Source organism: Lycorma delicatula, chromosome 5 (assembly GCF_047948215.1).
Source record: "Lycorma delicatula isolate Av1 chromosome 5, ASM4794821v1, whole genome shotgun sequence".
NCBI classification, from domain to species: domain Eukaryota; kingdom Metazoa; phylum Arthropoda; class Insecta; order Hemiptera; family Fulgoridae; genus Lycorma; species Lycorma delicatula.
Window position 1 is genome coordinate 14,855,721 of NC_134459.1, and position 24,273 is coordinate 14,879,993.

At 30.5% G+C, this 24,273-nt stretch overlaps 1 long non-coding RNA gene across 1 annotated transcript in view; it reads left to right on the plus strand.

Annotated features, from left to right (window-relative positions):
• The first annotated feature begins 201 nt into the window (after positions 1 to 201).
• The window catches only part of LOC142325830 (uncharacterized), a 95,581-nt gene continuing 71,509 nt past the window's right edge, over positions 202 to 24,273 (plus strand). Inside the window, exons 1-2 of the long non-coding RNA XR_012756598.1 lie at positions 202 to 447; positions 1,454 to 1,673. This is a non-coding gene — a long non-coding RNA (uncharacterized LOC142325830). The remainder of the gene's footprint in view (positions 448 to 1,453; positions 1,674 to 24,273) is intronic.

The following is a 24,273-nucleotide window of genomic DNA, read 5'->3' on the forward strand; positions in this document are numbered from 1 at the left end:
AAGATTTAATAAAAATGTACATGTTTTAACGCACCAACAACGTCTAGAAAGGTTGTTGTTCTAACTGACGTTCGTTAATTTCCGCGTACATTCGTTCAAGCCCGAAGCTGGCTACATACGACATCTGTTGTTACATCAGAGTTCATGAACTGCGTCGGAGAGATATATTTACCGACTACCTTTTTATAAAGTAACATATTATAAAACGGATTTTTTAAGATTTATGCATTATTATTACAGATAAAATTTATCTTTATTTTTTTTTAATTACTTATTTTTTTATTTCATGAATTAATTTACTACGACGTTTTATAGAGAAGCTTATGTATGGGAATATGGAAATGGAAATTAGTAGCGTATAAAAAGTGCCATGCCTAACGGGAATTCGAACTTGGGACCTCCGGATAAAAAACCGAGACGCTACCACTCCACCACGGAAATCGATGGGTAAATATATATTTTTAAATTATATAAATAATTAAAATATTATTATTATTATTATTATAAGTATTATTATTACTTCGTTTATGTTATGTATTTGTTTGAAACATTATGACGCGTAAATTTTATTTACTTTTTTAGGGTTACTATTAGGTAACATAGAACCTCATTATTTGAGTAATTTCATCTGTGTCTGGGGTAATGTTTATAAAAAATAATTAAAGCCTCGAGCCAACACACAATTTAACCTAACTTAATCCACTTGTAACGCATCCAATGTAAATCTTTTTATTACTTATTACTGATTAAATAATAAGTTTTATTTACTTTTTTAATATTAATACAATTTATGAAACGAGCCATCTTAAGCGATTAAATACGATGTCTGATACATAAATACGGCAATGATTTGTGCCTGGTTAACCTGTAAATTTGTAAAATTACGTCTAAACTGAGAAACGAACTGAGGCTTCCAGTATATTCAATTGGTTATTTTTCAAAATTTCTATTATGAACTTCTTTACAGATGTTTCTTACGTAAATAAACTAGAAACATAATACGATTTTAAATTATAATTTTCAATTAATATTAAATAATCAGATGTTTCACGAACATCAATTACATATACACACATTTGTAACACCTATTAAATTAAATTTACACATTTTAAAAGTATGTAAAATTTTATTTCGCTAATAATTTTTTCATTTTTTTTTTATTATCATTGAATTATTATGTATTGTAAATTTTTTTTTAGAATCACAGGTTAAAGATCAAACTATTTTATATTTTTACGTCACGCCGAAACTAGTCAAAATGGATTCAGTGATGGTCAAAATGTATATTTCCATTTAAATCTGGAAACCGAAACGTATCGCAATCGCAATTAAAATAAGTAAAAAAATTTAATATTAGACAACGTATAATGTAAAAAAATTGATGGTGAATGAAACAGTCTGTAAACTAAATTTTAGATGGAATAATTTTTCATTATTTTTTTTTGTTTAAAAGTAGGGTAGTTGGAAGATGTTATCGGTGAAGATTGTTGCCGTACTGAGGTGAAGCAGAGAAAAGTGAATATAGAGAAAAAATTGATGAAATCCGACAACACTGTTGTCGGGAAGTCATGGTATATTACGCAATGCTTCCAGGGAACAGTGTTCCTAACTAATCCATTCGTAACCATCCAATTTACATATTTTTATCGAGATATTTATTATAACTGATTAAGGTGAGTTTATTTATATTTTTAATATAATTACAATTTTTGAAACGATAATTTGTATCCTTTGTTTGTATTATTCAAATAAAACATGACTAAATTAAATAATCTTTGTAACAGAAATTCTTTCGTAAAAGGGTTAGAATTACTGAAAAGACACGTACTGTAAATGAACAGCTAACTTAAATAAAATTTCAGACACCGAAGATTTTATTAAGTGCTATATTACACCCACATAAACACGATAAATAAACTACATGTCATTGTATTTACTAAATTAGTGTCTACTCAAATATTCCATTTTTTAAATATTTATTAGATTAAAAATGTTAGAAACCAGTTTACACTCGTTTATTTTTACAAAATAAATTATCGACTCCCAAATAGCTTACCGTTTATTACACGAAGATTAATTTTTACTTGAAAATATTCGGAACGAGCGTTAAAATATTTTAAATTCTATTCGTAACATTTAAAAAATATTTACCGATAATTTTTTAACTGAATTTTCCTTTTAAAGTGTATTATTCAGTAGGTCGACTGGATCAAACAACATGCTAACATGTCGAAGGTTCTGGTTTGATTCCAGGCACGAATTTAGCAATTCTTATCAGCCGTGATTCATCTAGTTAATTATGTGTTTAAGAAGGAATAAAAAAAAAAATATTGAGATTATCCAGGATAAACTAATTGTGTCTTCATATAACTTACATAATGGTGTAAATTAAATGTAAATCCAACAATTAATATGTAGACTGAAATTTTTTTCGTTACGATTTTTTAAATGAATCTAAGAGAAAAAAAATCACATTAGTGGTCGGGTTCTAGGGTTCTATAACAATCGTCTGATGTACTAAAGGTCCTGTGTTCGATTCTGAACTTGGGTTCGGTATTTTTATGCGATTACCATTTCATTTCATTCATTACATACAATAATAAACGACGCGGAATAAAAAAATTACAAAAAACTATGTTTCTTTGGCTGATCAAAGGAGCACTGAAATTAAAAACAAATTTGATTAACAATTTAACGATGTACTTGTATTTTCGAAATAAAATTCTATACGCGGAATTTTTTATTACTAAAAACGACGTTGTCGCTTTTCTTTTTAGTTCATCCGCTTTGCTAGGACTAGCCTGGCAAAAGAGCTTGAAAACCTTTTGAAGATTCTTGGAACGCCGTCTAGCTGCCTACCCGTGTGATTGGAATGCGATAAGCAAGTGTTGCATTTCTGGCTTAAGAAAAATCCCCAATAATCGGTTATTTTTATTAATCCTTAAGCTTAATGTCAGTAGCCATCCCCCAGTTTATGAAAAAGATACGAAAATCGTTGTACGGAATTGTGCGCTTCACAGTTCCAGCGGCGTGGTTGTTACCTGTTGTGCGCATGCGCACATAAGAAACTGCCAGGAAGAGAAAGCACTGTCGCTCCCGCAGAGCCCACCCTGGCGTGTCGGCGGAAGATAGTTTTTTTTACGCCACGTGTTTACGGAAACTTCCTTTTTCGTTCGCTTCTCTAATTCGATCATCCGCGGAAGGAATTCTAAAGTGTTTATTTGTCTTTTCAGTAGCGATCAGAAGACGGCGGAAAAAAAGGGCACTTTGATCGCCAAATCAGAAGGGCTAAAGAGAAGGTAATTAGTAAAAACTAATCACGTATTTGTTTCTGCGTACATAGAAATTGAAATTAACCACCGTTGGAGTATAGTGTTTTTAAGCGGACATTTTATCGCCTAATATTACTAAAAAATGTTATCTGTTGACATTTTATTATTTATTCGATTAAACCGAATACGCCTTTAAGCGTAATGTGCTTAGAAACGGTGTGCCGTATTCTTAAATGTAATAAACTGTAGAATTAGATTATTATCCTGTTTCTGCTATCGATTCATTCTTGTTTTTAATTTGTCACGATAGGTGTAAGAGGCAAGGAGGTATGGACCTTAAGGGTCCTGTATCTCAAAATTTTATTCAAAGGGCAGAAGTGTTTCCTAGCGAACATATTTTCCGGTATTATTCAATCCCCTATAAAGGGATAAAAATATCCTTTTTTCGGTTTCTCGCGCGGTTGGCGAAAGGACCTGTTGGTCTGCCTAAATTATATTGAACTAAATTTCGACGAAATAGACTTTTCCGTTATCGGTCGAGAAATGTTAATCGCTGAAATTACTTAATTTTTCATATTTACTTATAATTCTAACGTTACATATTTGTTAAACTGTTTACGCCGTATCAAAACAGTACATACTATGAATATTATTAAGCGACGTCAGGAACTGGGCGAAGCGAAAGCACGGTAACACAGGCTACGAATTTACCCGGCTCCTGTCTGGACATAGATGTTTTCGGGAGTCGTCGCTCCTCGATCAACCCCTGGGGACGCCTTCCGGTCATACGGATTCGGATAGTAGAGTGCCTGCGTGATCATGCAGGGACTGTACATACCATATGGCTTAGATCCGGGCCCTGCACGATAGGGGGGCTGGTTTTTTTAGCGGGGGAGAACCCCGCACTCCCCAGTGCTGGCCTGACGGCGGCTGGCAGAGATTTTTCCTCCTCCTACGGAAAGAGAAAAAAAAATGAATATTATTAAAAATACTGGTATCAACATTTTACTTTTATTAAATTTCAACTCGACCCGTATTCTATTTTCCCATTTTTGACAGCTGTTTTTAAACGCTGTACAGAGAAGTGAATACAGTATAATAAATTAATGAAACTTATAGTAAAATCCAATATAAGTTACGTAAATTAGCGAGCGATTTAATAAATAAACCTCGAAAATGAGAAAACTATCTCACAAGAACGCAATATTTTTTTTACATTTGGTAAATAAAATAGCATACAAATGCTGCATAATAAATATGTACAACTTTATCCCGGTTTCAAAATTGCCACAATAAACACTTAAATTACTTATATACGCTATTACTATCTCGTATCAGACATATATATATATGTATAGGTTATCCACGTTAAAAATGTACATTTATTCCTACTGTGGAATTTTTAATCCCCATAATAATACTAGAAAGGCAACAACATTTTTAAGAAATTATATGCATAATAACTTTTAAAATACGAGTAATACATAATTTCTTATTTTTTACCGTATTTTACGATAATTTATTCAGTTAACGTAGTTTCTCAAAATTTTTGGAACTCTGCTTCAGATCGTGCTTAAAAGAAATTAACGTTTCGTTAATTATTCCGTTATATTCAATAAACGGATGTAGAAAGTTTAAACATTTTAAAAGATTTATTACTTTTTTAACGGGATTTAAAAAACATTCGGTAGAATAAATCCAAAATACATCCGTAGATCGATTAACTCATTCCAATCAGGAAAAGGAAAGGTGGATATCGTTTTGATAATAACCGTAAATTAAAAGAAGATTTCCATCTTTGAGTTAGTGGAGTTTATATTTCTGTAAACTACAGGTACGTAAAACTGATAGGCGACGGTCGTAAACGTATCAAACAAATATCACACCTTTATAAAACAATGCAAGCAAAACCGACATCAAAATCCGTTCAGCACGCAACACCCGGTCGGTTTACCGAAAACGATTTGGATGGATTTCAATTAAACAACAGATTTTTCTTTGAAATTACGAACGGTAACGTATTCCTTATAAAATTATAATCATTTCTGTCTTCGTTTTCTCAATTTATCCACCATCGTGTCATATTAGTAACGTTTTCATCGGTTTATTATCGTCTGCGAGTAAACAGTAATTTTATTTGCAATTATTTCTAAATTCGGAAAAAAAAATTAGGTTAGAATTACGGACAAAATTAATAGGATAGCTGCCGTAATTACAATGAAGTTAAAGTTAAAATAGAAAGTAAATGTAATGTTTACAAGCCGTAATTTTAACGATAAATATTGTTCGAGCTGGTTGTAAGTAATAGTTTAGATGAAAAATTAGATATTATTTGTAAATTACCCGTCAAGATTGCGATTATTATTTTAAGATAGGTAAATCGGATTCATATTTTAAGTTTTTTTGTTATTTTTGCGTAATAAAATAAATTTTATCCGTTGAAATGTTAATTTTTGAAAAATGCTTAGTAAATTTAAGGAAGGCGTAATTTGTTTTTTTCTATTTCAAGAAAAATTGCCCGTAATAACGAATAAATTTGAGCGGTGCAAAAAAGTAGATTTCTTTGCTTGCGAATTCCGAGTTTTTATAAAATGTTTATAGCGCCTTAGAAATGAAAGAAATCTGCATATCAAACGGAAATATTTATAAAACAATCGAACTTTATGTTTCAACCTGGCTCGGTTCTCTTAATCTTGGAGGTGGCACTACATCGTATCTCCTTAAATTTATTATTTTTATTTATGTTTTTTTAGTAAATTAACCGGAGGCAGGTGCAATTTTTTTTTTACCTTCCTTCATCCCTTTTGAAAAATCTAAGTCGGTTGTTATTTATTCGCGTGAAAATTACACACATCAGAGATCCAATCGATTTACCGCTAAAAGAAAAATCTGAAAAATTATAAATACGGATTTTATTATTTATTGTAAAAAAATGTTACGCGCTTTTTAAGTGTGTTAACATTTTCCGTTGAAAATACATTTTTTTAAAAATAATAATAAACGTTCTTCTGGTAGCGAGTGATCTTTATTTAAATATTCTACATTACATTACACAATTAACGATTACTAAAATTAAAAGCGATAACAAAATTCTAATAGATATTTCACTAGTAATTTTTTTTTTCTTTTTAACAGGTGACAAATTAATTTTATCTAATGTTTTTAAATTTATATAAAATTCTGTGCGTCGAGACTTATCAAAACTTAGTTCATTAAATAATTTTGGATGCCCGCGACTTTTATCGCATACTGTGGGTTATTTATTTATATAATTTTACCGTTATTAGGATCGATAAGATATATTCCTTAAAGTGTTTTAGTTATTTTTTACTTATAATTTACAACTTTTATTTTTACGTAAAAGGAAGTATTGTAATCGCGAATAATTTCGGTTTTCAGATTTCAACGGAAATATCCATTTTCACTTGTTTTTGCGTGACGTCTGTACATATGTATGTGCGTACGTAATTACCTCGCGTAGCTCAAAAACGATTGGCCGTAGAATGTTGGATTTAAAACAGTTGTAACACATCTAGTTGTGCACCTCCCCTTTTGATTACAATCGGATGAACCAAAAGCGTCCAAAAAAAAGCCAAAATTTAAAAAAATTAGATTTTGAACTTTTTCTTAACTGAAGTAATAAGCTCTGATCGAGAGGTTTTCTACGATATATCGTAAGCGGTACTTGTTTTCATCGGTTCCAGAGTTATAGCCCCCAATAAAATTTTAATTAATGAAAGAAAGCGACCCCACGCACTCGTGGGTAAGACTACAGTTTCCGGGGCCCAGTTAAGGGTGAAATTAAAAATTCGATTATATATTTAATAATCTGTACATCACACGAATTTATTTTATTTGTTTTTCCAAGTAACATTAACATTTAAATTACGGGTTCGTTTATTAACTTCATGTAGTTTTTAACTCTTAAGTAATTAACCGTTTAAAACAATATCTTTTTCACGTGTAAAGAAGGATATATTTTAGGTAAGAGGGCCGTATTAAAACCACGTGTTTTCGCGTCCCTCAGTTTTCTGTTTTTTATTAGGTATTAGGACATAGAGTATATTTTTGTGAACATTTTCAAGTGGTTTGATCAATTTTAGGACGATTCTGTGATTTATTGTAGAATTTTACGGTTTTTAATTTTAATATTAATTTTTAATAGCCATTTAAATGATGAAGCTATCTTTCTCGTTGAGAGTGTGTGTGTGCTGCCAGGCCAGCTGCGCTTCCCTACTCTGTTGCTATTGGTGCAGATGGGACACGTGATGCGCCATGCTGCTCTGCGCATCTCAGTCATTGCTATGTAGTTAGTGCAAGAATTATATAAAAATAAAAAACCTAGACTTTAACGTAATATCTGTTAGAATTACTACTATTCCAGGAATACGCTTGCATTTGCTAAATACTAACTCCTCCTTCCCCCAAAAATACCCGGGAGCTGCTGATTACAATACAATACATAAATACGAGCCTTATAAAAATTTAATTCGCTAACGTCTAAAAATCTGGATTCCTGCAACTCTTTCTTGCGTAAAGTTGTGGGTTATTTCTATATAAAATTTACTATTATTGGGGTCGATGAGATGCGTTCCTATTCCTTAAAGTCTTTTCGTTATAGTTTCCTAATGTTCTGAGAGGATCTGATGGTCTGATAGGTTAGCGGTTACGAAAGATAAAAGAAAAACATAATAAATCGCATAAACGCTATTTAAAGTTTGTTAAATTTATAATTATATACCAGGATCGCAAGAAGAGTTTACGCGTCAACTATAATAAAGGAAAACAATACGGTAAATAACATTTACGCTGCAAGAACAGAAGACTAAACAGAAAATATTACACTCTGCATCGAAAACACATTACATTCGCAAATACAAAAATAATAAAATCTAATTTTACCTTTTTTTATTATATTCCGGCAATCCAGAAACAGCCGCGAACCGTAAGTAAGAATTAAATAAAATATTTATATAACTTAAATCTTGTAAAGAGCTTAGCGCGATAATTTATCGATAACAAAAGATTTACACTGCACAACCAAAGTTTACGTACTCGCCTCACGAACAATAATGCTCGATAGATTGGTAAGTTGTTTATTACAACGTTCACATTTGTTGACAAATTCTAGCCGGTATTGCAAAATCGACAAAACTGCTGGCGACGTTGCTGTCTGCGACGTGTGTCCTTGACCACAAAATCTAATAATTTTTATTTTTTCCTTTTGCGGCACACTTGAAAAAAAATACTGCATCTCTGTTATATCCGTTTAATTAAATTTTAATTAATATCTAAAGAAACATATTTACTATTCTTACTTGTGTATCGCTAGATTAAATAATAAAATCTTCACAATTTATTTCTCGATCGATATTATTTCAAATGAACATAAATATTTCCATTAATTTTTGTTAGCACTATATAGGGAATCTTGGAGAGCTGCATCAAACCAGTCAAATGACTGAAGACAAAAAAAACTCGATTTTCCTAATTCTAATTTTTGTTGATACTATTCCAGTCGCATAAAATATCAGTTACATATTATTCATACAGTCGATTATTCTACTCTCTTTTTCTAAATAAGATACATCCCATATATCGTTTATTTTTTGAATTTTTAGTACTCAAAATCGTATTTTAAAATTTTAAAAATTAACTGAGATTACTAATTTTCCCTACTCCAATCCTAATAGCCCAGTCAAAGTTACACACCCGAGCTCAACACTATATCGAACAAAAAGGAAAAGGAAAATATAAGCGGATTTTTCGAACACTTTTAACCAAGCAGCGGCTTGGTTTGACAGTGGCAGAAACACGTTTGACATTCGTGTATCCTGACGCGGTGAAGGACAGGATCTTAAATCGATTTTATTCTCGAGCAGTTTTAATTCCTATGGAGTTTTTCTGTCCAGTCGTATCGATTCTTTTTTCTACAATCGATGAACGATTTACCACACAAGCTTACAAAGAAGTTATTACGAACGAATGTGAAAGTGGAAATTTTTAGCGTAAGCAAAATGTTACACCTGACCGGTATTCGAATCCGGGACCTCAGGATGAAATGCCGAGACGCTACCACAAAGCCACGGTGATCAGAAGAGTGGTACGCTTAATTTATTATATCGGTATATTTTTTAAACCTTTGTTCGATTTCTAAACGGTTTTTTAATTTATTTTTTTTAATATTAATCTATTTTCTTTTTTAAATAAACCTTTATTTAGCTACTTAATTTTTTATAATAAATCAAAGTATTTATATATAAAATTAATTTTAAATTACGTTTAACGCTTTATATTAGCAGGTAGTTTTAAATAGACATTGAGTGTATCTGTGAGGGCGCGCGCACGTGTGTATTTGATAATAAAACCGTTAACTATACGTTAATCTATATTATATAAATTAGCGTCCTGTAATCATACACCGAAGATCTCCAATTGTACGCGGAGATTGACGATCATGTATAATTAACTTGGTCGACCATCTGTCCGCTTACTGTTACGTGCAATAAGGTGTAATAACGTTTCGTTAATGTGTGTTATTTATTTATACATAAGAATCGTCTTTATTTTAACATTTTGGTATGTTTTTTACACATAAGGATATTAATTTAAAAAATTCAATACGCATATATTTCATTTTTAAGTAGTCATACATGTTTCGCTTTTTAATGATATGGTTAATACAGAATATAATGTATTACGTTATAAAAAATAGTATTGAATAACTTGTTTCAAACCTGGGGTTGTGTGTGTGTGTGTGTGTGGGTGTGTTTGTGTGTGTGTGTGTGTGTGTGTGTGTGTGTGTGTGTGTGTGTGTGTGTGTGTGTGGTGTGTGTGTGTGTGTGTGTGTGTGTGTGTGTGTGTGTGTGTGTGTGTGTGTGTGTGTGTGTGTGTGTGTGTGTCCTAATCCTTTATAATAATCAAATTATAGTTGATTTTTGTGTGAGTTTGCGTGCGCGCGCACATCTGTGTATGTGTATGTATTTAATTTATTCTTAAAACTGATTGTTAAACGAATGGATTTCGACTTTTTTTTCATAAATCAAGCATACCTTAAAACACTAATCATGATATATTTTTCAGTCAACCGGTTGTAAATTTTTGTTTTTTCTTCAGTCATTTGACTGGTTTGATGCAGCTCTCCAAGATTCCCTATCTAGTGCTAGTCGTTTCATTTCAGTATACCCTCTACATCTTACATCCCTAACAATTTGTTTTACATATTCCAAACGTGGCCTGCCTACACAATTTTTCCCTTCTACCTGTCCTTCCAAAATTAAAGCGACTATTCCAGGATGCCTTAGTATGTGTCCTATAAGTCTGTCTCTTCTTTTAACTATATTTTTCCAAATGCTTCTTTCTTCATCTATTTGCCGCAATACCTCCTCATTTGTCACTTTATCCACCCATCTGATTTTTAACATTCTCCTATAGCGCCACATTTCAAAAGCTTCTAACCTTTTCTTCTCAGATACTCCGATTGTCCAAGTTTCACTTCCATATAAAGCGACACTCCAAACATACACTTTCAAAAATCTTTTCCTGACATTTAAATTAATTTTTGATGTAAACAACTTATATTTCTTACTGAAGGCTCGTTTAGCTTGTGCTATTCGGCATTTTATATCGCTCCTGCTTCGTCCATCTTTAGTAATTCTACTTCCCAAATAACAAAATTCTTCTACCTCCGTAATCTTTTCTCCTCCTATTTTCACATTCAGTGGTCCATCTTTGTTATTTCTACTACATTTCATTACTTTTGTTTTGTTCTTGTTTATAAACCGTAAAAATTAATTATTTTTTCTTATCAAACTTTGGAGGTATTGAATCGACTTAAAAAAAAAAACATACGTCGTTTAAAATTTCGGTTTTTCTACCGGTGGTGGGCGTGCGATTTAAAAAAATTTTTTTTTGCAAATATTGTTATTTTTTAATGTTATTTCTAATAAAACGCCGGTTTAGGTAAGTGTAGGTGTTGCGACATATACGCGTGAGGTAGAGTAGAACGTGAAAAAATTTACTTTCGTAAAATGTTTGTGTTATTAATGTACAAAATACCGTAAAAATTAAAAACGGTAATTAATTAAAAGCGGAGTTTGAATTTGTTATTTGCCGCGATGCGGAAAATTTAACGTGAAAAAGATCTACTTACTGTTACATAACACAGAGTTTGTCATAGAACAAGATATTAAGTCTATACTGTACTCTCCTACCGTCATCTTTTTCACATACGTATTACATATTTTTTTGCGTTATTATAATATTCGTGTAATTTTCATCGCGTTATTATAATATACCTTCACTTTGTATTCTTTTCTTTTCAAAATGTCGATCAGATATCCCGAGCATTAAAAAATCGCAAAACGATGCGTTATTTAGAAATTCATGAACATTAACGATGCGAGCGAATAGTAAACTTTTTTTGTGATCGAGGAATAAATGATATTAATGAAGTTTACAGCGTACACAACTCGACTTGGACTTGCAAAACAGGAAGGCTGCAAAATGTTCTGTTTTATATGTATAAATTAAAAAAATATCTTATATTTATTTCAAGTACATAAAATAATTATACATCGTAGTTAGTAAATGCTATTAGGAATAAAAAAAAATCTTTAGGAAATAGTAAAAAAAACCCAAATACGTAACGCGAAAGAAAAACTATTAAAGTAATAATTATAATGTAAATCTAAAATCGCAGCTTTTAAGTGTAATTTGGTTTTAGGACGATTCGAGTCGAAAGCGAAATCAGCTAAAAACAGTCTTAAGCTTTAATATTGGAAGGACAGGTAGAAGGAAAAAATTGTGTAGGCAGGCCACGTTTGGAATATGTAAAACAAATTGTTAGGGATGTAGGATGTAGAGGGTATACTGAAATGAAACGACTAGCACTAGTTAGGGAATCTTGGAGAGCTGCATCAAACCAGTCAAATGACTGAAGACAAAAAAAAAAGTCTAAGGATTAAACATTTTATCTCGTAAGATAGAATCGAGGTTGGGATTACTTCACCCTTTAAGTTTATTAAAATCATTTCCTTTATTCGAGTGATAGGAAACGTTTGTCCATTTTCATTAACGGTACAATTTTTTATTAATCGATACGTAATACAGCCGTTTGTTTAAAAATGTTTCCGTTTAATTGCCGATTAAAGAGAAAACCGTGTATTGTGACCACTACTTAATAGAAAAGTATAATTTGTTTAAATAGACTTCGATAAATAATAACATTATTAGTTATTAATTTTGTCGTTGTTTTATATTATTAATTAATTATCGTTTATTATAATTTTACATTTTGTAACAGTCGAGTGTCGCCGTACATATTTTCCAATGTTTTTAAAGCTTAAAAATCGCTCCATAATGATGATGAAATAACAAGGTTGTTATGTTTTATTTTCTGGTTGTTTTTCTGCTTACCTATGCGGTTTCATTACATTATTGAATCGCGTAAAAATTAAAGGAAAACTAAACAAAGAAAAATAATTACGTTTTAGTGTTCTTTTTAACCCGATTCGACTTTACGCCTTTGTAAAACTTGGGACAGATTTTAAAATGTTAATAATATAATTAAAATTTTCTCATCACCCGATTTTCAAGTTTCGGGTCGTTGACCTTTTGGCTACCGACGGTTATTATAGTGATAGCTGTTTCTGTCGGTTATATTTACTTCTAATAAGAAAAAAAACATCTTTATAAGCCGAGTAAGAAAATCTTTTTCATTATTATGATCGCAACAGCAACCGGTACTTAAGTCAATACTTGGTAACTGAGATTCTACCTTTCCTAAACAGTAAGTATAGCTATTATTTTAAAAGAATTTAAAAAAATAGTTTCATTGTTTCCGTAATAACAGATATTACGAAAAGAATGAAACTATATATATAAAAAAATACAGTAGGCAACTAATATTTATCTACCGAAGTCATTTTCTCATTCTGTTTATCTAAAGTAATGATGTTTATTAATTAGATAACCATTTGGCGATCATTATAAACATTTTGAATCGGTATATCAGTATATAAAATATATATTCGTGTTTTGGTGAAGACAGGAATCTATTTAATTTCTCATTCTATAGTCCCTATTAAGCCTGAAAAAAAGTTTTATTTATTGAAATTATTTTTGTATTTGTTCGTACAAGAGTTATGTATATCTATCTATAAAGGAATTGATGAACAACCATAAAACTTTAACGTATATTTATATATATGTTATAGTCTAAAAATCTTTTTATAATTACACTGCCGCTTGTGCTAAAAAAAAAAGAATTCAGTTAAAACTGACAATAGTTTAAAACAAAAAGACAGACGCTATTATTTGTAATGCTTTCAAGGACAAGTGATACTATAGAAAAAAACTTAACAAATGGTTTGTACGTGACCGCTGATCTTGTCGATGAGAGGGTGAGACATGTAAAGTATTAGTCATCGTAAAAGTTTTTTTTTTCATCAGCCCGTAATGCTATCTAAAGAGAGAGAACTAGAATTAAGTTGTATATAGTTAGCAAAGATAAATCATTAATTTTAAAATTAATCTTTTTCTTTTTTTTGTAACAGCCTCTAATTGATTAAATTAAAATTTATGTATTTAAAATAAAGTAAAATAAGAATTTGAATTATGCTGCTTTTGGATTGCAAGTTTTTTTTAATATGTTTAATTTTCATTAGCGTATTTCCTTCATTAATGCGATATACTGCGGTGAAACAAAGTTTTGTGATGAAATGTTTTAATAAGTAACAAATAAAATTTTATAAATGGATATCAGGCAAAACACGACTTTAATAATGTAAGTAGAATATACGAAATATTTTGATTTTATTTATTTAGAAAATATTTATTACGTAAATGTATGTATTAATTTATTGATTCGTACGATTTCCTCGTACTGACGACACTCAGTCGTGTCACACAGCATCGAGATATCCTTTTGATTTATTAAATCGGAAAACAAATACGATCCATTATTTTGGAAATTATGAACACTGTTTCCAGTTTATTCCATAATAATTTTTAATTACCATTTTTATCGCTAATACAGTAAGTTTGCTTTTTATCGCATAAGTATTATTGTTTAGTGAAAATATCCTTGTATATTCATTAGTCGGAATAAGAGCTAACTTTTCTAGTTTGTGATCTGTTTTTTAATCTTTAATTAAAATTAATAATTATTAATTTTAATTATGAACGTCTAATTTTGAAAAAATAATAAAAAGGTAGAAGAATTTGAAATTAGTTTACTTATACTCAAAATGCCGTTATCGTATCAAATTACACTAACGCAAATCCATTTATCGAAATATACGTAGTCAATTTATAAATTTGCCTTTTGATTTTGAAACGAATTCATAGGTTACAGATTGTTTAACTAATACGCGATTGTTTTGTGCCGTTGAACCTAAATAAATCGTTCCTTGAAATTTCAAAATCCTTTACCGGTCTCGTAATAAAATCGATTTAATATTACACGTTTGTTTTTTTATTTTATTTGAAATCTAAATATTATCCCAAAAAACAATATAATAATATACACCAGAATTAGAAACACTACAATAAAATATGCCAATTTTTTTTTTTTAATCGATAGATTGTATACGGATAGATTAATTAAATATTTTAAATTGAACTATTAATTTATTACCTTAGTTATTATTTTATTATATAAAGCTACCGCAAACATTAAAAAGTACAGTATAAGTTGACCGATCAATAAATATATCTATAACAAAATGCAAAAAGGAGCCCTTAAAAATACAATTAAATGAAATAGTAAAATAATTTTTGCGTCTAATTATCGACATCATATAACACATTCGCTCGTAGACACACTCTCTCTCTTCTACCGAATAGATTTAATGAGGTTATGTGAATTAAATAACCGTACCTGATTAAGTAAGTTTTCATCCCTAAATGCAGCGTTCACTTTCAGTAAATCTTTTATCTTTCTCGTACGTTAAACAGAAATAGAATGCAAATGTTACGTAAAATTAGTATTGCGATATTATTTGATAAAATGACCCGAAGAAAACTATAAACAGATATAGATGTTTTTATAGCGAAATAGTATTATCCCCTATAAAGACTGTAAAACGGATTAAAAAACCGAAGTAAAAAACGATGAATAAAATACATTGATTCTGATATACTCTTTTTCATTATGTTTCACTATAATTGTGTAGGCGTTAATTTTTTAACGGGTAACAAAAAATTTAATATTTTACGTATTTAATTGATTGTTCAGATAACAGATATTAATTTTAGCCCGACAGAAATCGGGTATTTAAGATTTATTATTTAATTGTGTTGTTATTATTGCTATTGTGTTTATTTTTCATTTCTCATGAGACATGTTAATGATGTTAACTTAACTATTTATGCTGTTACGCCTTAAAATAATGAATTAGATGATTTGATAGCGAATGACTGCTACGATACAGTAGAAGTAAATGATTTTTTTAATTTTAATCCTTGATTGTATTTTAATCCTAAACGTAATTCATATGAACATAAAAATTACAAGAAAAATTTTTGATGGATTTGTTTTTTACTTAACTAATAGTAACGTTAAGTTTCAAATTATTATATCTACCGAACTTGATATGTGATGACATCGAGTTTAATTTCAGATTAGGTTATAACGTATTGATTCAGAATAATAAATTCACCAACAGTGACGGTATGTTTGACTGGTTTGATGCAGCTCTCCAAGATTCCCTATCTGGTGCTAGTCGTTTCATTTCAGTATACCCTCTACATCCTATATCCCTAACAATTTGTTTTATATATTCCAAACGTTGCCTGCCTGCACAGTTTTTTCCTTCTACCTGTCCCTCCAAATTTAAAGCGATTATTCCAGGATGCCTTAATATGTGTCCTATAAGTCTGTCTCTTCTTTTAACTATATTTTTCCAAATGCTTCTTTCTTCATCTATTTGCCGCAATACCTCTTCATTTATCGCTTTATCCACCCGTCTGATTTTTAACTTTCTACTGTAGCATCGCATTTCGAAAAAGCTTCTAATCATTTCTTTTCAGGTACTCCGATCGTTCAAGTTTCACTTCCATAGAAAGCTACGCTCCAACCGTATACTTTCAAAAATCTTTTCTGACGTTTAAATTAATTTTGTGATGTAAGCAAATTATATTTCTGACTGAAAGCTCGTTTCGCCTGCGCTATTCGGCATTTTATATCGCTCCTGTTTCGTCCATCTTTAGTAATTCTACTTCCCAAATAACAAAATTCTTCTACCTCGATAATATTTTCTCTTCGTATTTTCACATTCAGAGGTCTATCTTCATTATTTCTACTACATTTCATTACTTTCGTTTTGTTTTGTTTATTTTCATGCCGTAGTACTTGCGTAGGACTTCATCTGTGCCGTGATAATATTCGTAGATAAGAATGTTTATTATTATATTATAATTTATTTTCATAAATTTTATTTATATTAAATTTTTTTATTTTATATTTATATAAAAAAATATTAACACGCGATAATGAAAGAGTTACACAAAGTGCGAATTCAGTTGATATTAATTTTAGAATCGATAACAAGAACAACCTTAAACCGATTGCCGTTAATCGATCGCCTTCCCAGAACATACATTTTTTCCCTGATCGGCTTAGATTCTTATTTATAAAATATAAAGACGGATGATTACGTATTTTTAATACGAATTTGAATATTCACGATGATAATAATAACTTGATAAACGAATTTCTTGCTATTATGCGACTATATGAATTTTAAATTATACGTAAACATATCTACACGTTTACAAAACAGTCCCGATGACGTAATTCCGTCTACCGTCTGCACCGACAATACTTTCAAGAAGAATTTAAAGTACCTACTTTGAGAGAAATAAATATATGTCAAGAAAGTAATACTACACGTAAACAAAAATCTTTTCCTGACATTTAAATTAATTTTTGATGTAAACAAATTATATTTCTTACTGAAGGCTCGTTTAGCTTGTGCTATTCGGCATTTTATATCGCTCCTGCTTCGTCCATCTTTAGTAATTCTACTTCCCAAATAACAAAATTCTTCTACCTCCATAATCTTTTCTCCTCCTATTTTCACATTCAGTGGTCCATCTTTGTTATTTCTACTACATTTCATTACTTTTGTTTTGTTCTTGTTTATTTTCATGCGATAGTTCTTGCGTAGGACTTCATCTATGCCGTTCATTGTTTCTTCTAAATCCTTTTTACTCTCGGCTAGAATTACTATATCATCAGCAAATCGTAGCATCTTTATCTTTTCACCTTGTAGTGTTACTCCGAATCTAAATTGTTCTTTAACATCATTAACTGCTAGTTCCATGTAAAGATTAAAAAGTAACGGAGATAGGGAACATCCTAGTCGTACTCCCTTTCCTATTACGGCTTCTTTCTTATGTTCTTCAATCGTTACTGTTGCTGTTTGGTTCCTGTACATGTTAGCAATTGTTCTTCTATCTCTGTATTTGAACCCTAATTTTTTTTAAATTATATTTTATATTTAACAAACTGTAATTATACGCGCTATACTTTTTAAATTTCAGTTTTATCACGTTCTCGATTGTTACACGACTGCACAAAAAAGAATGTAATGTATTTAGGGTGTATGTTTGTGCGTATGTGTGTTCCATCTTTGCAGCTCAACGGCCAAACCGATTTAGATGTACAGCTCCACGTTGGAATCCTTTCTTTACCGGGAGCGTCATAGGCCAATGATTCCCATACTGTGCGCCGCGGCCTCTTCACAGCGGCGCCGCGAAATATTTTTAAAGTTTCATAATTAATTGAACGAAGACATTTATTAGTTAATGAAAAAACAAAAAAAAATAAATAATGAAGATAGACGAGTTTTTTTTATTTTTCTCTTACATACGAGTAGTCATACTTAGGGTAAAGCGCCATGGAAAAACTGTTAATTCATAAAGGACGCCGCGGCTCGGAAAATTTTGGGAACCACTGTCATAGGCTCTCTCTCTCTCTCTCTCTCTCTCTCTCTCTCTATATATATATATATATATATATATATATATTTTTATAAATATATTTTTATATAGTAGTATTCACGTGCGATTATTTAAAGTAATCTGTGGGTTAAAGTACTCAGTATTTCGTATAGTTTATTATTTAATTACTATTTGGAATTATTTTGTATTAAGTTTGTTACTTTTTATTTTTATCTTAGCGTGATACGTAATGTTTTATAAAATTTTCTGATTATGTGCATTAAAATTTTGGCGGGATATGATGTACTTACCAACAATATGGAGCAGTGTTGGCTGCGTGTGTGTGTGTAAGTGTATATATATATAATGAAGGATTTTTCTCTAATATTCTCCGTTTAGTAGGTGACACGTTAGATTAGCATCAGAAAGTTTTTTGTGTAAAACTTTTCTGCCGCAGGTAATTTTTACACTTGTACGTCGAATGAAATGTAATAAAAAAGCATCGGTATTTCAAACGCTAAATTCCAAATCCTCATTGTTACGGATTTTCTTACAGTTATTTGATTTACTTGATTTAACCCGTACTTACCGTTATTTCGCTTCCCAAGCGATGGGGAATTAAAAAATATATATATTCTGGCCTACTTTGACCGGGCAATGGAGTTTATTATTAAATAACTTTAGATCCGACTAATTTTTAAACTCGGTCGACCGATTTCAGTTATTACTTTTATGTGGAAAAAATTACGTCGCCTTTTTCGTGTAATTCGTAGATTATTCTTTTAACTGAGAAACTTAACTGTACAATAAAGGGTTTTATACTATCTTTTAACGATTTCGCCGATCGTTGAGTACGGCTATCTGAATTTTTACACGGTGCTCTGTTTCTTTCGCGTCTGTAATGTACGCATCTACTTCGTCGAATCAAAATCGTAATGCATTTTAAATCCAAGATGTTTCCAAATAGGCTGCCGCTAGGTGTAGAGAAATAGTCAAGTTACGTACTGTACTGGAATTTTTCTATTTTATTACAATTTTCTTATAATGAAGCGTACTAAATTTATCAAACGTTATTTTTACTGAATTTCTAATAGATTTTATTTTAATAATTCAAAGGTAATTAGCCAAACCTGTTTTATTACAACGAAATTCAGTTAAGTCATATACCTCGCATATTTTACTTCTTGTTTAGTAATTCTGTATGCGATTGTTTTACACTTTATACACTTTAATAATATAATTAAATCGATTCAATTATTTAATAAAATTAAGGTTCTGCTCGCGTTAGCAGGTTGAAGTATAACTTTGACATCGATCAGGTACACTCTCGATCGAACAGATCACGGTTATTCAAAAATGTTGTTATATCTTTGCGACCGATCTTTCGATTTCCAAAATTCAAACGGGGTATTTGCCGGTATAATAAAAAAACCAAACCGGAAAAAAAAATTGATAACTCGTAAAAATCGATTGGCCTGCGCTACGCCGAGACCGGCTTGAGCTCTGTGAGCGCCCGCTAACGGTGGGAGAGGTTTTGTAGAGTTTGGTGACGATACGATTAGAGGTAATGCTGTCGGCATCGGATTGAAGATCAAGCTCCTACGGTCGAATTTGATGCTTTAGGGGGATAGGGCGAAGGAGAACGGCGTATGCTACTGCTAATATCGTGTTCGGTTGTGACTGTGCGTAAACAACAAGGATACCTTAAACAGAGCTGTCGTAGATCTGTGCAATCGCATCTTTGCCGAGGACCAGACCTACGTAGCATCGAGTCGCGTAAGATAGTCGGAGAGTTTAGCCGTTAGTTGTTTGGATCCCAGAAAATTCCTGTACGATCGATCCGGACGATATAAAGTCTCTGGAGGACTTTAACCGCTTGAGAATCAAGCGGTCATCTATTAGTTGTAACAGATTTCAACAAATCTGTTTGTTATGTAAATAACAGAAGATTTGTTATGTTAACGGAAAAAAAAATCTTCTGTTATTTGCTAACGTAACAAATCTGTTATGTAACTGGCGTTTTGATATACGCCAGTTATATAAATAATTTGAAACGTTTACGGTTTCTTCATTTGACTCGGTACGTTAAATACGTTATATCCGTAAATTTTCGAATCGTAAATTTTTTCGACGATCGCTAAAACGTATTAAATAATAGAAACGATTATAAGAATTAAAAACCTCGATTGCCAGAAAAACAAATAAATCCGACTAAAAAAGAAAAAACAAGGTGTGTAAGTAAGGGACTAAACATCATTACGCAACCGATCGGCTTTCAGAGACTTAAATATTATAAATATTTAAAAATATTAAATATTAAAAAATAAATATAAATTTTACGTAGTAGAAATAGCAGGTATTTAAGTTTGTGTAATGATTAAGTTCTCAACAGGTCTTATATCGATAGGAAAATTCTGTCCTTCGAAGAAAATATTTAAATGCAGTCGGGGGAGCTCTTTAATATAGGACAACTACTGTTCAGAAATCTCTTTCGGATTACTCCTTCAGAAGCTGTATAAGTTACAAAAATGTTTGGATTTAATGTTGAAATTAATCTTGGTTTTACGATGCACCACCAGACTGTTGTTATATAGACTGTAGACGTTTTTGTAAATAGTACTGCGTACAAAGATATATTTTTATCGGTTTGATAAGGTGTTCTGACTTCGAGTGAAAAAGCGTCTTGATAACTAACGAAGAAAAAAGTCATATCAAATTCTAGAAATTTTTATTTAAGCGACTGTAATCTTTTAATCGACGTTAAATTCTACCCGCAAAAACAAAATCGTAAAAAAAGTCACAGTAAAACAAGATATTATTGAACTTCTTTTTTTGTGTATATATTTATAATTAGTAGTTTAATTACGAAGTAACAAATACGTTTGGACATTCTTTCTGATACTCCAGGCACGTTGCCATTAATTTAACCCTACAGTGAAAAGTAAACAAATGACGCTAACATTAAATCTAGCTAAAATTAACAGTAGTTTTTATCGGTTTTAAATCAGGATTCTACATTATCACCGATTAAATACAAATCGCGTAGAATACTAAAAATTATTTTCTATTAAAAATAAAATTACGAATTTTGAGTTTTAATAATATTTGTAATATAATCTAATTAATTTTAAATTTAAGTTAGGAATTACAATAACAGCATTGTTTCACCGATCGAAAACGCTATAACTATTTCAATAATGTTTATTACCTTTAATAAATTAAAAAATTCTGTACGTAATTTATATATTACCGATCGAGGTTAAAATTATTTTAAAGAATTTTCAATAAATTATTTATCGATATTTTATAATTGTATAACGTAAAACAGAAACCGGTTTTACTGAGAAAATTAACCGATTAATATTCCTTACAAACTGAGGGTAGTAAATATTAAACATCTAAGAAGAGTACACCGTTTTAGAAATCATAAATTATAATTATTTAGATTATTTCCTAGCTAGTAATTAGGCTTAAGCTTTAATAAAAATGTTCAATAGTATTTGATAAAATACTATCGATCGTAAAATTCACAAGCTGTATAATCAATTTTCACATTCGGTAATAGAAAATCGGCTTAAATCCATTATCTTCATAGTCCATTGAATTTAAATTAATATTCAAACGTGTTTCTAATCTCTCCGATAAATATATTTTATAGTATTTAGATCGATCCTAGCTACCGCATTCTTATCTTATTTACTGTCATTTTCTTAGAACGTTTTTTTAATAAAAATTTAGTCCTGCTAATTTACGCCTAATTTTTTATTAGTCGATTTAAATGAATTTTGAAAAAAATCATAGATAGAAAATTATTTAATCTAATCCTTTCAAAAGAAGTATTTGCTTTAAAAAATAAATGTTATAAGAAATATCTTTCCCTCTACGTTAAAAGTAGATGATAGTATTCTACAATAATAGTTTTAAACAAATCTAAATTAACGGTTATTGAAAAATATGAATTTATTTACAATAATAAAAACAAAACATCTTTCAACTCTCCTTTTTCTAACGTGTTGATCGTACAACTACATCTATTTCTATAAGCGTTTACTTATTTCACATTTTACGTCTGCTTTATTACAACTTAATCCGCTACATAAGCTCAAAGTTTTTGTAAGGAAATATGATATAAACATATTGAAGTACGCGTATAAATAACGCCGTGCCTGTTCAAAATCCAAACCGGGAGTCTTCTGAATGAGAAGTACAAAAATTCCATTGTGGAGCTTGAAAATACACAGAAAACATTTTTTTTGGCGACCGAACAAATTACATTTACTAGCGTTTGGGTGGTTTATTTATATCAGCCGAATGACTATTTTCAAAAGACGAGATAGTAGCTAAATTCAAAGTAATCAAGAGAAAATATTCCAAATTTAAACATCTACGCTTCAAATTATGTTTTCTGGTTCCAGACAACGTATTTGTTCAAAACAAGCCACCGGTAAAAAATAAATACTTTGAAACGGTTATTACTGCTCTTCCTTTAGTTATTTATTAATTTTGATATCGTACAATTTTTACATTAATATCAAAGCAAAAAAGTTAAAGTAAATAAGCGGCTTTAACCGGTACTATTTTGCAGATAAAAAAATAAAAAGTATCGAAATATTAAAAAAAATAAAAAAAATAAAAAATGCCGATCTCCATGGTGGAGTGTAGTATTTTGGTCGACCTTTCATCTGAGATGCCGGGTTCGAATCCCGGTCAGGCACGGCATTTTTCATTCTCAACAAATTTCTATTTTCATATCCCTGGTACGTACTTTGTAAGCTTTCTAACGGTAAAAAAATTTAATTTAAAATAAAACGATAGTTCTGTTAAATCAAAACGTTCTCTTTAATCGCTGATATCCTCACATTCCATGTTAGAATACAAAAATTATCTCTAATTAAAGAACTCGGATCTTATTAATAACCGTTAGATAGTTACAGTAGATCGTAGTATATAATAAAGCTTGTTTTTAAATCTTCAAATAGTTTCAGTCGACCGTATTTTAAACGGTTACAAAACTTCCTCTAAGAATTTTGCAACTGCTTTCCTTAGAAAGCTTTACAAACGGGCATTAGAACAAGACTGAAACTGAATTAGTGAAGTGTTGAAACGTAGGTGTATTAACAAATAACCGATATACATATAGAAAAAAATTAACAAGATTATTAATCTCGATAAAATCTAATTTTTGTCATTTTATTTTGAATAATATTTTATTTATAATTATTTTCTGTAATTTTTTGAAAATTAGAAACACACAAAACAGAAATTAAATGTTAAACATAAAAAAGGTATAATTTTTTTAAATTTAATATTAAAATATAATTTTGTTTATAAGAAAATTAAATTGTGAAATTATTAATAATACGTGTAGATCCTACATATAAGGATCAAATTTAACTCACCCCCCGTTATGACCCAAGCGCATAAGAAAAATATACTATTATCATAACAACATAACCTCGCATTGAGGTTATCGACCTAAAATCGGGCGCAATTTTCGTCAGAGTTTTACATGCACAACATTAGATAAAGTACTATAGCATATCTAAATGTCAAACCGATGTAGTTTTGAGATTTCGAACCGCAAAATTTTATACGTAAATGACATTTTTGTAAATCTCATAGTTAAAAAGGTAATGAAAATTCATGCGACCGAAAAAAGATACCTCAAATTGAGGTTATGTTGTCTATTATCGACTTTAAATTTACTGTAAATTAGGAACGATCCAAACAATCTTCATCTAATTTTCTCACGTATAACTTCAGGTACACTACTGCAGCATATATATTTCAATAAAACCGATCGAGTAGTTTCGGAAATTTTCGGGTCATAGATTTTATATATAGGCGTATATACTCTATAGTATTATATAAAGAGGAAGAAGGTTTTGTTTGATCGGGATAAAAAAACACTACTCGATCGATCGCAAGTAAATTTTTACCCGTTTCTCTTGGCATTTTTTTTTAGACTTTAATGAATCGAATTAATGAACCGTGTATGTATCGCTGTGCTAGCCGGGTTTGAACTGAACGATTCGAATCGATCAAATAATATCAC